At 35.0% G+C, this 13383-nt stretch overlaps 3 long non-coding RNA genes across 4 annotated transcripts in view; 1 reads left to right on the forward strand and 2 right to left on the reverse strand.

The window, feature by feature from the left end:
- Positions 1-13383, reverse strand: part of LOC135137696 (uncharacterized) — a 234463-nt gene that overhangs the window by 18143 nt on the left and 202937 nt on the right. The gene's annotated exons all lie outside the window — the stretch shown is intronic.
- LOC135137399 (uncharacterized) lies at positions 1951-3220 on the reverse strand. The gene is made up of 2 exons (XR_010281802.1): positions 2889-3220; positions 1951-2472 (listed from the first exon to the last, which is right to left on the reverse strand). It is a non-coding gene; the product is annotated as an uncharacterized LOC135137399 (long non-coding RNA).
- Positions 8977-10495, forward strand: LOC135137697 (uncharacterized). Of its 2 annotated transcripts, none has more exons than XR_010281912.1 (3): positions 8977-9297; positions 9344-9882; positions 10164-10495. It is a non-coding gene; the product is annotated as an uncharacterized LOC135137697 (long non-coding RNA). The 2 variants fall into 2 exon arrangements; XR_010281911.1 differs by having other exon boundaries at positions 8979-9297; positions 9344-9857.

Consider the following 13383-nt stretch of genomic DNA (forward strand, 5'->3'; position numbering starts at 1 on the left):
GGATTTGATTGGACCAGATTGGGCGACACTGTGACCGTCGTTTAAACGTAATATTGAGGCACCTACGGTCCGTATCGTTGCCGTAGGATGCAAAATGGTTGCGAAATGTGTTTCTTTACGACTTCTCATCGAAGTGGGTGGTGACGTTCTCCGTCGACCCCCTTATGGGGGTTGCTAATACGCAGACAATTTTTATGCATTTTTTTTGGTATGCTTATCGCTGTAAACGTTATCGTGTCGAACACAGAATTTTTTCCCAAAAATATACTCTGGTCGGACAGTATTAACACTTAAACCCGCGTAAAAGGGTTGTTTTTTAAAAAAGTTTTATTTTTCGCTATAATAGTGATAATATGTTTGCTTGCGTACCACGTGACCATTGTGGTGGTCATTTTTTACCTTCTTTGTGCGATTGGCGTGCGAATTATTCGCAGATTGGATTTGATTGGGCGCCCCCAATTTGGGATTGGATTGATTGGGCCAGATTGGGCGACACTGTGACCGTCGTTTAAACGTGAAATTGAGGCACCTACGGTCCGTATCGTTGCCGTAGGATGCAAAATGGTTCCGTAATGTGTTTCTTTACGACTTCTCATCGAAGTGGGTGGTTACGTTCTCCGTTGACCCCCTTATTGGTGTTGGTAATTTGTAGAAAATATTATGCAATTTTTTTTTGGTATGCTTATCGCTGTAAACGTTATCGTGTCGAACACAGAATTTTTTCCCAAAAATATACTTCTCTCGGATAATATTAACACTTAAACCCGCGTAAAAGGGTTGTTTTTTAAAAAAGTTTTATTGTTCGCTATAATAGTGATAATATGTTTGCTCGCGTACCACGTGGCCATTGTGGAGGTCATTTTTTACCTGCTTTGTGCGATTGGCGTGCGAATTATTCGCAGATTGGGCGAGATTGGGCGACACTGTGAACGTCGTTTAAACGTAATATTGAGGCACGTGCGGTCCGTATCGTTGCCGTAGGATGCAAAATGGTTGCGTAATGTGTTTCTTTACGACTTCTCATCGAAGTGGGTGGTTACGTTCCCCGTCGACCCCCCTATGGGGGCTGCTAATACGCAGAACATATTTATGCAATTTTTATGAAAATGCATATAGATGTATATTCTTGTGATCGATTCAGAATTCTTTCGAGCCTTGTTCTCGGGTAATAAAATGTTAACAACTTATTCTATTCGTGAAGGGGGTGCTTTTTTCAAATAATTGTATTTTTCGTTATAATTGTTTCAATAAGCGTTTTATTTCCATAATAAATAATTATCTTTTACGGCATTTTATTGTAAATGATAACTCAAAGCCATTTTGGGAATCTAAACGAAAGCAACAAAATTATTTATATTAGGGACATCAATGTTAGTGATAAAATAAAATATAATGTTCCATTTGCACGTTCTAGCACACTCCAAACCAAAATTGTATTTATTACATCACATTTTGCTTTTTAGATGTTTTTATTGGTAATACACAATTATTTCCAATTTTCACAATCAAATCCAATCAAATCCAATCAAAGCCCTTAATTGTGTTTGCCCAATCAAATCCAATATAAGTTCAAATTGAATCCCAATTAACCCAATCAAACACAATCTGGTCCAATCTAACTTAGATTGGGTTATATTGGATTTGATTGGGCATTTTTAACAGGGTACTGATCATTTCGTGATTTCGAGTATGCATTCTGGATTCAAATACTAAGGAAGCAAGAACCGATTGCCGAAATACCGAGTACCATGATACAAACACATTAGGTATGACCATGGCCTATGACTATACGCATTTTGTGTGACGTCACCAGGCTGCAAAAGTAGGCACCACATTTGAATTTCGCTCGAAGAAAATAGTATTCATTTCAAGTGCTTACCAACGCAACTACCCAACCACCACTTAAGAATGTTTTGAGTTTTGTAGGCAAAATAAAGAAACGTAAATTGCTGACTAGTTAGTTTTTATTAGCCTTACGATACACCAATAATTTAATTTGTGATGGCAACTTGTGCAGTGTCTGGTTGTAAAAATAACCAACGAAAAACAAAAAATGTACATTTTTATAGATTTCCCAAAGACCCCGAGTTGTGTGAAAAATGGGTGCAATTTTGTAACAGTACGCGCGTTCTCAACACAAAAAATGGTAAATCTAGCAGTCATTAGAACCTGTCAGTTATTACGTTACATACAAGACATCAAAACAATTGATTTCAGCTCGTATTTGTTCCCAACATTTTTCGGACAAATTCGACTATAAATCCCTTCAACAAAAACTTTTGGATTATAGTCCTCCCACGAGAAAACGCATCATGATGTCAGCAGTACCGACAAAAACTGTTTCTGTAGCTTCTCAAAATTCGTCTTCAGCACAACGTTCACCTATTACGCGACGATCACCCTGTGCTCAACAGTCGCCGATAGCTCGACGTTCATCTACAGCAGGTCCTTTCACACCAGACAAAAGTGGATCTACAATGAGTGTCACATCGCTAAAAAAGAAATTTATCGCAAAGAATTTATTCCACATTAAAAAAGCTGAAAGTAGGGAAGCTATAGAAAAGGGCGTTTTCCCACTAAAACATTATGCCTCCGAGTGTCCATACAGATTACAGTTGGAGGAGAAAAGATCTGAGTGGAAGCAAGACATTACAAAGAGAGACAATGAAGTCAAAAAGCTTCAGAGAGAATTAAAAGAAGTAACTGAGGAAAAAAACATTTTGCAAAAACAATTAAACGATAATTTGAAAATTGTGGAAGCCGTAAATGTGTTGTTTACTCAAGGCCAGATAAGGAGTTTAATGTCTGGGAGTAACGTAAAATGGTCACCAGAAGATATTTCTTCAGCTATTTCTTTAAGAAGTGTTAGTGCAAAAGCCTATCGATACCTAAAATACCATTGTCATTTCCCTCTTCCATCCCTGAGCACACTGCGACGTTGGGCTGCTACATTTGACGTTAGACCAGGACACCTAAAAAATGTTGCAAAGTTAATGCAGCAAAAAGCAAAGGATCTTTCAGTTATTGAACGGCTAACAGTCATAAGTTTTGATGAAATGTTCATCAAAAGTCAAATTTGTTTAGAGAAAAAATACGAAATGGTATTTGGTCCCAATCGCACGGTTCAGGTGATGACTGCTCGGGGATTATGCTCCAATTGGAAGCAACCAGTATATTATGACCTTGACCAAGCAGTAACAAAAAACATACTTGAAGAGGCAATTGCAACTTCATAATAGTAATTATATTGTTGTCGCTATGGTCAGTCATATGGGCTCCACAAATCAGCGGCTATGGAAGGACCTGGGAATTGACACATCTAAAAACACTTTCACGCATCCCTGTGATGAAAGTAAATTAATATTTGTTTCTGCGGATGTGCCACATTTGTTAAAACTGTTGCGGAACCACTTTTTAGATGATCGTTTCACTTTAGAGGACAAAGTAAAATGCAAGTTATTACTTATTATGCGTTTTGTCTCCTATAGATACACACATACCGCTCGTTTCTGAAGTTTTCATCTGAATCAATGGAACAATTTCGATGAACAATAATTTCATATTTTTATTAAAGGTAATTGTCACATTACTACACTTGAAACACTTGCTTATTTAGAAAAGTTATTTGCATACATAATCAAATCACGAACTTTTATAATTATACTAGCTGACCCTGTGAACTTCGTTTCACCTACAATTTAATTTTGAATCTGCAAAACCGAATGCGTTGAAATCTTGCAGATGTTTTAAACATATGATAAGCATAATACATTTTTATTCAAAATATATTTACTTATTCCCTCCAAAAAATTGATGGCGTCAGCCCAAAATTTTGCCAAATGAATCCTATCTAAAATGTCCAAAATAAGATGAGACTATACTAGTGATTTATCATTCCATTCATATTTTTTAGTTTTGCTTATAGGAGGTGTCTCAAAAAAATTAATCACTGAGTCAATTTATTTTATTGATTGAATCAAGAATTGCAAAACTGAATTTTGAAATATTGCAGACGTTTTGAAGTTACTGTTTGACATGGTAGGTTTTTAATCAAAATATATCTGTTTATCAAGCCCAAAAACTTGATGAAGTCATCTCAAGATTTTGCCGAATAAATCCTATCTAAAATGTGCAAAATATCATCAGTATATTTTCGTAATTTATCATTATATTCATATTTTTTAGATTTGCTTTTACAGTGACTAAAAAAAATGTATGGATCAGTCAATTTATTTTAGAGAATAACTCAAGTTGCAGAAATGAATAAGTACTTTGAGATCTTGCAGACGTTTTAAAATTTTTGTAAGCATAGTAAATTGTTAAGAATAGTTATTTACTCCCCCCAAAAAATTGATGGAACGGCTTACTTGATTTTCGCAGATAATTTTGGGAATACAATACAGTTATTTTTAGTATTACACTGCACCAATCCAAGGTGGTATACGTGTTGATCGTAAATGTTGATTAGGTCATCACAAAATTGTGTGAAGAAAAGACTCAACTTGAAAATGCTGAATATGTTTCATTATACTTTTGGTGCGAAGGAAGTTCTGTCGAAACAACGGTCGATCAATTTTTTGACAATGGTTGATATAAATAAAACTCAGTATATGCCTAGATGCTCATACTCGAAATACGAAGTATATACTCGAATATCAAATCAAAATATTTCTAGTTTTTCTATATAATGCTAATACTTCAGTCCTAACAAATGATGCTCAAGTAGCATCTCCATATAACAAAAAAGGAAAACAGTGACAGTGTCCATCAAGGCAAAACTCGAGTCACCAAAATATAAGTTAGTATGGGGTAGACACCTTGAGATGGGAATCTCTATGGCCAGTGTTACAAAAAACGCAATGCATAAATAAAAGTCAATTACCTGAAAAATTTTCGATATTCCCGCTCCTATTGTGTTTTTCAAACTGAATGCACCTTTTGACGACGTTCCACGTCCATGAAAGTATCCATGTTTAACATAGAGATCTCAGACTGGAGAGATGTTAGAGAGAGAGGGTACGGTGACCATTTGAGAGGTCCGAATCGGTAGGCAAAACAGAGCAACTTCCAGTTAAAATTTACTTTTAATTACTCACTTCCTGGTGTGTGTGGCATTTCTGTGCAGTTCTAAAGTGCTTGTTTTCTTACAATCGCAATAATAACAATCATATTCACGATGGTTATATCTTGTTGTGCATTTGGATGCGAGGAGCGGCATCACAAAGGCTGTAATATTTCATTTCATCGGTGAGATATCTGCTGAATAATTTTTTCATACAATCTTTATTTAATTTAATTTCAGTTTTCCGACAAATCTGTTGCTAAGAAAGCAATGGATTGTTGCACTTAAACGAGATAAATTTGTTCGGACGTCTGCGTCAAGAGTGTGTAGCAAACATTTTAAAAATGAGAATTTTCAGCAGTTAACAAATTCTGTTAATCCCACACAACAACTGAGAATTTTAAAAAAGGATGCAGTACCATTCATTTTCAATTTTTCAAAACAAAAAAAATGAAACAAGGCCTAGAAAACTGACTAACAATGAGACCCAATGAGACTCTTTCGGCACTGCTAAATTAAAAAAAAGAGAGGTGGACTTACAAAGCCATCAGTTGATGTCATCAAAGTTTGTAAGATAGCTGAAACCACTTTCAGAACTATGAAATATAATATTTCAGCGAATGTTATTAATATTGTTACAATTAAAACCATTAGATTACTAAATTTCAGAAATATGTTTAATGTCTTAAATGACCACATTTTGGATCAAGATCCACTTAACAATCATGTAGTCGAGTTGGTCTATGTAATTTTACGTATTTTTTTATTATTAGACTGAATTATGAAAACAGCAGAAATAATCAAGTTCCTAATAAAATCAGACAGGTATACACAAAATTAATTTTGTTCAATAAATTGTGTGTTTATATTCATTTTGTATTGTATGTATATACAGTGTCCTACAAAATAAAAAAAAAAACGACAACAAAGAATTTTAAAACCATTTTTACATGATCTCCTATTTAACTCAACGGCACCGAAGCTCGTTCTTGCCTACCGATACGTGTTGGCCTTGTCTAACAACACTGACTGTAGATATGTTTATTTCTCTCTCTAGTTGTCACCGCATGCGAGCGGGATTACGCGCCTCAACATTCCATCCATTAGTTATTAGATCATTGATGTTTAATCAAAATTCACTCTTACAACGATCCTACTCGTTTTCTAAGCTGCTTTACAGACAGCTCAGTCATTTGCCACGCCGATGCTCATTTTTAGATTAAATGCTCACAAAACGCATAGATAGATGTTCAATTTGTGTCCGGGGAGATGCAATGTTTTCAAGTAGGTACTCAGTACATAGAGTAGATGCTCAGGTATATAAGAGTAATAATGAAGTAGGTACTTCGTACTTCGAATATGAGTATCTATTCACTTTTATTCATACCACCCAATGTCTCGCTTCAATGTTTGATTATGTTGATTATGAGCACAGCGCTGATCAACTTCCATATCCGAATTACCCATGAAATAATTCATTGCGGATTGACTTCGTGGACCTATGTCAACTTGTCGTCTTCTCGGCATTGTAATGAACTTCATAAAACGACACAGAATTATTTTCACAGTCAATCAAATCTGTAAATTTTGTCTTGAGAATTTTAAAATATTGAAAACTTCAAATTAAATCCTCGAATAACGGTAAAGTTTGAGGTTTTGTCGAAACCAACAAAGTGACTATAGGTAAATAGAATGGCAGATCAAAATTAATAAGACACTTTCGCAATGTGTAACTAAATTCACTTTAACCAAGACTTTTCTTAAAATAAACGACGTTTTTTTTTACGAAAAAACAAAGAACGACTTGAAATGCAATATACTTTTCACAATCGCACGGAAGAATTAGTTTTGTATGACACGTCAGTTAGACGACAGGTCCATCAGGAACGCCAACTATTCAAATTAATTCGAAGTGGCGATTCCCATGCAAAATTTTTAGAATTTTTTTTATCTTTTAGCTGAGAGTTTGGTCTTGAAATATTTATGGAAATTCAGAGAAGGTTTAAACGGTGAGAAACAAAAATACTAAAAACAGAAATTCTATTTTCCAATACAACATGTTCTGAACTGTGAAACATTTGATGTCTTCTGTCTTTTTAGAAATAAAAGATTGTCACTTGGTTGTTAAGAAGAAAAGTGCTGTTTTTAGGGTTTTACCGGCAATTATTCGAATTTTTCTCACCTTTTAAACCTACCCTAGACCTCCACGGACATTTCAAAACCAAGATAAGATAAATCCGTTCAGCCGTTCTCGAGTTTTAGCGAGACTAACGAACAGCAATTGATTTTTATATACTATATGTAGATTGTTTACGCTAGTAATGGTACGTTTGACGTATCTTTGACATTTGACAACAATGATATGACCACAGTATCAGGGCTATGAAAGTCTCAGCTGATTCCATAAGAAATACATGGGGAGCTTACGGAACGACATAAAGAGGTCACTAGCGTCACTAAAGGTGCTCCGACCTTGAAGAACATAGTTTCTTTTTCATTTTAAGGTTTTCGGTGAACGTTTTGTCTGGTTTTGTCAACAAGAAATGTCATATTAATTACGGAATCATACGGGATGTTGGGTTATAGGGTTAAAAACAAACGTAAAATTTATTTTAACAAAGTAATAGATACTTACGATACATGTAAAAAATACTAGAAAATTCCAGGCTAAAGAAGTCAACAAACTGCAGGTTAAACGAAATAGTTTAATTTTCGATGTGTGCGTGTTTGAGCGGTCCAAGATTTATTTTTAAATTTTAGTGTGTAAAAAATTCTAACTAATAAAAACTGAAACGAGGTAATCAAGAGGAAAGTCTTTGCAGGGGTGGTGGAATGGTATTTTTGTATGGTTCGTTTTTTAGCCGCAAACCAGTTAACGACTACGGTGCATAAATTGGGAAAAACTCACAAAATGTATTACCCATCGGAGTATAAACTGCAAAATGTCTAGGTGGTATCATTAAATTGCTAAAAATCACATCTTCATTGAAGACTTTGAAATGTCACACAATTAAAACAGGATGTACCACTTCGTAAGAATGTGCAAAGTTCACAACAAACTTCGCAGAAGTGGTGGTGTAAGAATTTTCGTATTAATGAGTATCCACAAACATACCATAAACAGTTGTGTTCTTTCAAGGTGAGTTTCCGGTAACTCACATTACTTAATGATTGTTGAAGAGGCTGGAATACAGGGGAGATGTGTTGTGGAAGTTTGTTTAAAAGAACACCTTGGCAAATTTTTTATTTCAAATAAAATAGTGTTTCACAGTTGGTTCTTGCACTTGTATCGAAATAATCTGTAGTAAATAGTTTCCGAAACACACTTTGTATGTCAAACAATACTGATTTAGTTGCAGCAACCTTTTAGTGAAAATTGTAAACAAATTGTATTCTGTGAAAACTATTAAAAATAATACGCAAAATGTTTATGTTCCTGAAGTTGTTTTTTATTTTTTTGTGAGTGATTTAAAAATATTAAGAGTGAAATAAAATTTTGCAATTCACTTGTGGATAACAACTTATTTGTCAGACTTGTTAAGGATTTAATAAACGCAGTTTAAAACGTCAAAATTGAATAAAAATGTTTTGCTTGAATATATTAATAATTTATAAGAAAGAAAAAAATGGCCAATGTCACTAGTACATGCCACCCATTTTTATTTTTGTGTACAATTATTATTAGTATTATATGAATCACATACGAATGATACGAAATATTTGAATCTTCGTGTTTCCCGGGAACGGGCTCCCAAGGTCACACCCGTTCCGCAAATATTGCTGAAGTTTCGTTACTGATCTACTGTGACAGTATACTATGATATTCTGTGATATGACGCTTGACATAAGTCTGACAGAATTCCATCACAGCATATCATTCAGTAAGGACAGCTTTTGAAAGGCCCATAAGAAATACACGTAACGGACTAGAACAACAATAATCGACCGTTGGGTAAGGACATGACCTTGAATTTTGGCTAGAAACTGTAGTGGCAAACCTTGTTACTAAATAAAATTTACCACCATGTCAACATTGTGCGTCAAATTTGACATTTTAGATGTTTGGTATTTAATATTGTAACGGTGATTTATTATTTTTACTGAATAGAAAATGCGCGTTCGAACAAATAAATAAAATAAATAATATTGTGGAAACTGTACACAGGGCACAGGGGTGCGGTATGCTGGTATGGACACAGTTACGAGGGCAGCTTTTATATATCGGCCACATGAAGGTAAAATTGAGTTGGTAGAAAATAGTGAAACAAATCGTTTTTCTAGGGCTGCAACATAAAAGGTGAATGTTTCATGTAGCATCTTAAACGCGCCACTCACGTTTCAACGCCGCAGAACAATTGTGTTTGATATGACCAAATTGAAGTGTTTTTGAACGTCTGTGTATGCAAATCGGTTGGATGTGAACGGTCGGTGAACAAGTCTGTCTGCAGCAGTACAATCGTGTTGTATTGGATGGAAATTTGATGATGTGTGGACATGACTCGACAGTGTATGTTATTCAAATCGTGAGAGCAGCTATAAAAGTACATTTTCGTCATTTTGTCGGACATGTCATCACGATCGCAAATTTTTAACTGCAAGGTCGTAACGTGTGTGTGTACTGCTGCTTTTTAACAGAATTGTACAACAGTTGCATCCAATGGGACGTTGGAGTGTGAATGGCCAGCTTTAGGATTGCCAAAATGGTGGATCATCATCAAAGACGTTGAAGTGACAGAGAAGTTTATCATATATGATGACATTACGTGCAACGGCAAAATAACTACATGTTTCACAGGTATATTTCATCAAGCATTTCTTCAGTAAGTATCCACAGACATAACTTAAAGAATTTTGTTCCTCCATGTCCAGATGTCTGTAGTCTGTCATATTTACTTCCACAGATTTATGTGCAAAAGTTGTTCAACTTAAAACTCTGTTAATAATTTGACACTGGTTACTTTCTTTAGATTCAGTTGCTAGTAAAATAGATCCTAAATCATTACAACTATTGGAATTTTCACTGTGCTGTAAAAATTGCATACCAAATAATTTTTGTATTGATTATAGAATAATATACTTCTTTATATTTCTTATCTTACAGATTCCGAGGGAAATTTAAAGAAGCCTCTGAAGCAGGTTTTTTTATTGTGCCTGGAATCACGAGGTGGTCTACCACTATAGTCCATGTTACTATGAAAAAGTTCTCAGAATTACTTCACTAATTTAACTAACAACAAAAATTCAACCAAAAACATCAAATTACTTTTCCCAGGGAAGATGAAAACAACAGCGTTCACTTTCTGACTCTTCAAACGGTTCACACTTGGCGAAAATTGAAGGCATTGACAAAATAGGTAGTTGATATGTTTATGTTGAAATTAACTTGGTAAAGTGATAGACTTTTATTAATGAATAAAATAAATATAAGCACAATTCCTTTTTATTGTTCAAAGTGGTATTTTTTTCGTAGTCTTCATACCACACTCCAAAAATTGGTTTCAGTTCATTCGATGTTTATATCAGTTCCTTTTACATTGTTCTACGGACGAGCTGTATTTGTAATTTAGGCAACCAATATTCCACTTCGTTTCAAAAATCCCGCCTAATCAAAACGGTTGGGTAAGGACACGTTGTTCCAATATTTGACGAGCTGTCTTTACTGAATGATATGCTGTGGTATAAGTAAGGTGTCTCAACTCCATTAATAAATTTTCATAAAACGGGCGCTTAAAAACTGGTATCGTAGTAGGTTGTGGGAACTTAAGATTAGTGTCCCTGTAGAGAGAGTTCCGCAAACCTCCGCCATTGTAACTCCAACACTACGCGCCAACTTTAAACGGACCAAGTTGATGAGAGGTATGAATAATAATAAATTTTTAGAATAAATGTAAAACGAAGGACAACTTTTGAATCGAAACAAAGTATTATTTCCCAATTTTATTCACACCATCCAGGTTATAATACTGTTTTAATTTGGATCTTAATGATATAACAATAATTTAGGTATACGAACGAAAGGTCAATGAAACGCAGAAATACTGAAATGTCTTATTGCATTTTGTTTGCCAAAATACGCATCGCAATACCCTTAATACTGGCACTATTGGTAAGAATTTTTTTTATCTATAAACTTATTTCCATGTTTTCCCAGTAAATAATATTATATACATATTATATATACACGCACTATACACACATTCGCGCCCTGTTTTTGCCCGAAAAACAACAAGCAAAACCAAGATTCGTAAAGTATACAGGTTGCCTGGTAACTAACGAGTGGTGGGAGGTGTCGCCATATTGCTACGTCATCCAGCGTGCCCACAGCTTGCAGACAGCTTGTTTACTGTAGTGAAACTGAGTGATTTTGTTGAAAATTTGTTGTTCTACCGGTGTTTATAGTAGTATTTTATGGTAATAGGTATTAATTGTAAACAAGTGATGTGTTAGCTATATTCTTTTAATTTATTAGATGCCTGGAGGAAGTATTTGTAGCGTTGCTATTTGCAAGAACAATTCCAAGAAGGCGAAAGAAAGTGGACAAAGTCAGATGTTTTTTAACTTCCCTAAAGATCCCCAGATTAGGAAGGAATGGGTTAGGAAGTGCCATCGGAAAGACAAATTTGACCCACAAAATAAAAGAGTTTGCAGCGATCATTTTACACCCGATGATTATGAAGATTTGTTGCAAGCTAGATTATTAAAAATTAGGCCAAAAAAATTGAAAAAAAACGGTATGTAACGTGGTTTATGCTTTGTAACATTCTCTAAAATATACAATTTTTAGCTGTTCCTTCTCTACACTTACTGAACGAGTCATGTAGCTCAACCACTGCAATTACAGAACGGACAAAGAGAGCGGAAATAAAGCAGAGGAAACTTTTTGTAGAAACTTTAATAACAACTCCACAAACAGCTTCATCAGTTGAATCTGCTACACATTTATGTGATCTACCTTCCACCAGTACAGACGTATTTACAACTTCAACTAGTATGAATGTAGTTGAAACTTCAGCCAATGCAACAGAACAATTAAGAATAAAAATAATAGAATTGAAATCAGAGAATGAAAATTTGAAAAAACAAATTTTGGATTACCAAAGTAATGAAGAAAAAATGCGGAGTCAAATTGCAGAGTTTGAGAAGCAGCTAAAAGAAGCTCACTCCAATTTTGAAGATAAAGTGAAAGAAAGTTTCAAGGATTTATTAAGTCCTAATCAAATTGAGATAGCTCTAAAGATTAAGAAAAAAGCGAGATGGACCCAAGAAGAATTATCTCGAGCTTTCACCCTCAGATATTTCAGCAAAAGAGCATATATATATTTAAGAACCATCTTACACTATCCATTACCAGGTTTGTCTACATTACAGCAGTGGGCTGCAAATATAAATCTGCGCAATGGGGTGCTTACGGACGTTTTAAGAATCATGGAGACTATGGGTAAAAGCAAAACGTTATTACAGAGGACCACTGTTTTATCATTTGATGAAGTCAAAATTGCGAGTCTGTTTGAATATGATCAGAAAGAAGATGAAGTAGTGGGGCCTCATTCGTACATGCAGGTCATGATGGCTAGAGGTGTGTTTGATGCATGGAAACAGCCGGTGTTTATAGCTTTTGACACAAAAGTCACTAAAACTTTAATTAATAACATTTTAACATGTTTACATGATATTGATTATAATGTTGTTGCTTGCACATCTGACTGTGGAGGAGGTAATCAGGGACTTTGGAAAGAATTCAATCTAAGCATTGAAAATTCCAGTATCTTACATCCAAGCACTCAAAAACCTGTTTATTTCTTTGCTGATGTTCCCCACCTATTGAAGTTAGTGAGAAATTGGTTCCTAGATACAGGCTTTATTTTAAAAGATGGAACTTTAATTAATGTGGAGCCAGTGAGAGCACTTGTTGATGCTACAAGTAGCGAGATAAGTTCTTGTCACAAACTTAAGTCAACACACGTCACCTGTGAGAAAACACAGCGACAAAATGTAAGGTTGGCAGCCGAGGTGTTTTCAAACACAACAGCGACGGCGCTGAAACGGTATTTACCTGGTTCGAATAAAATATTGGCCAGAGATGTTGGAGAATTTATTGAACTGGTAAATAACTGGTTCGATATCATGAACAGTTATACTCCGTCAGCTGTCGTTCCTACAAAAAGACCTTTTGGATTGAATATGATTCAACAAAATGCTACATTAGAAGACATGAAGGCAACTATTAGTGGCATGACTTGCTGTGGGAAAAAAAGCCTGTAAACCTTCCAGAGGGGAATTGTAATGAGTATTAATTCATTGCAAGGGTTGTTCCAGCACCT

The sequence above is a fragment of the Zophobas morio genome, unplaced genomic scaffold, assembly GCF_036711695.1.
Source record: "Zophobas morio isolate AGI-343-1 ecotype UQ-CSIRO unplaced genomic scaffold, CSIRO_AGI_Zmor_V1 ptg000029l, whole genome shotgun sequence".
Classification (NCBI taxonomy): domain Eukaryota; kingdom Metazoa; phylum Arthropoda; class Insecta; order Coleoptera; family Tenebrionidae; genus Zophobas; species Zophobas morio.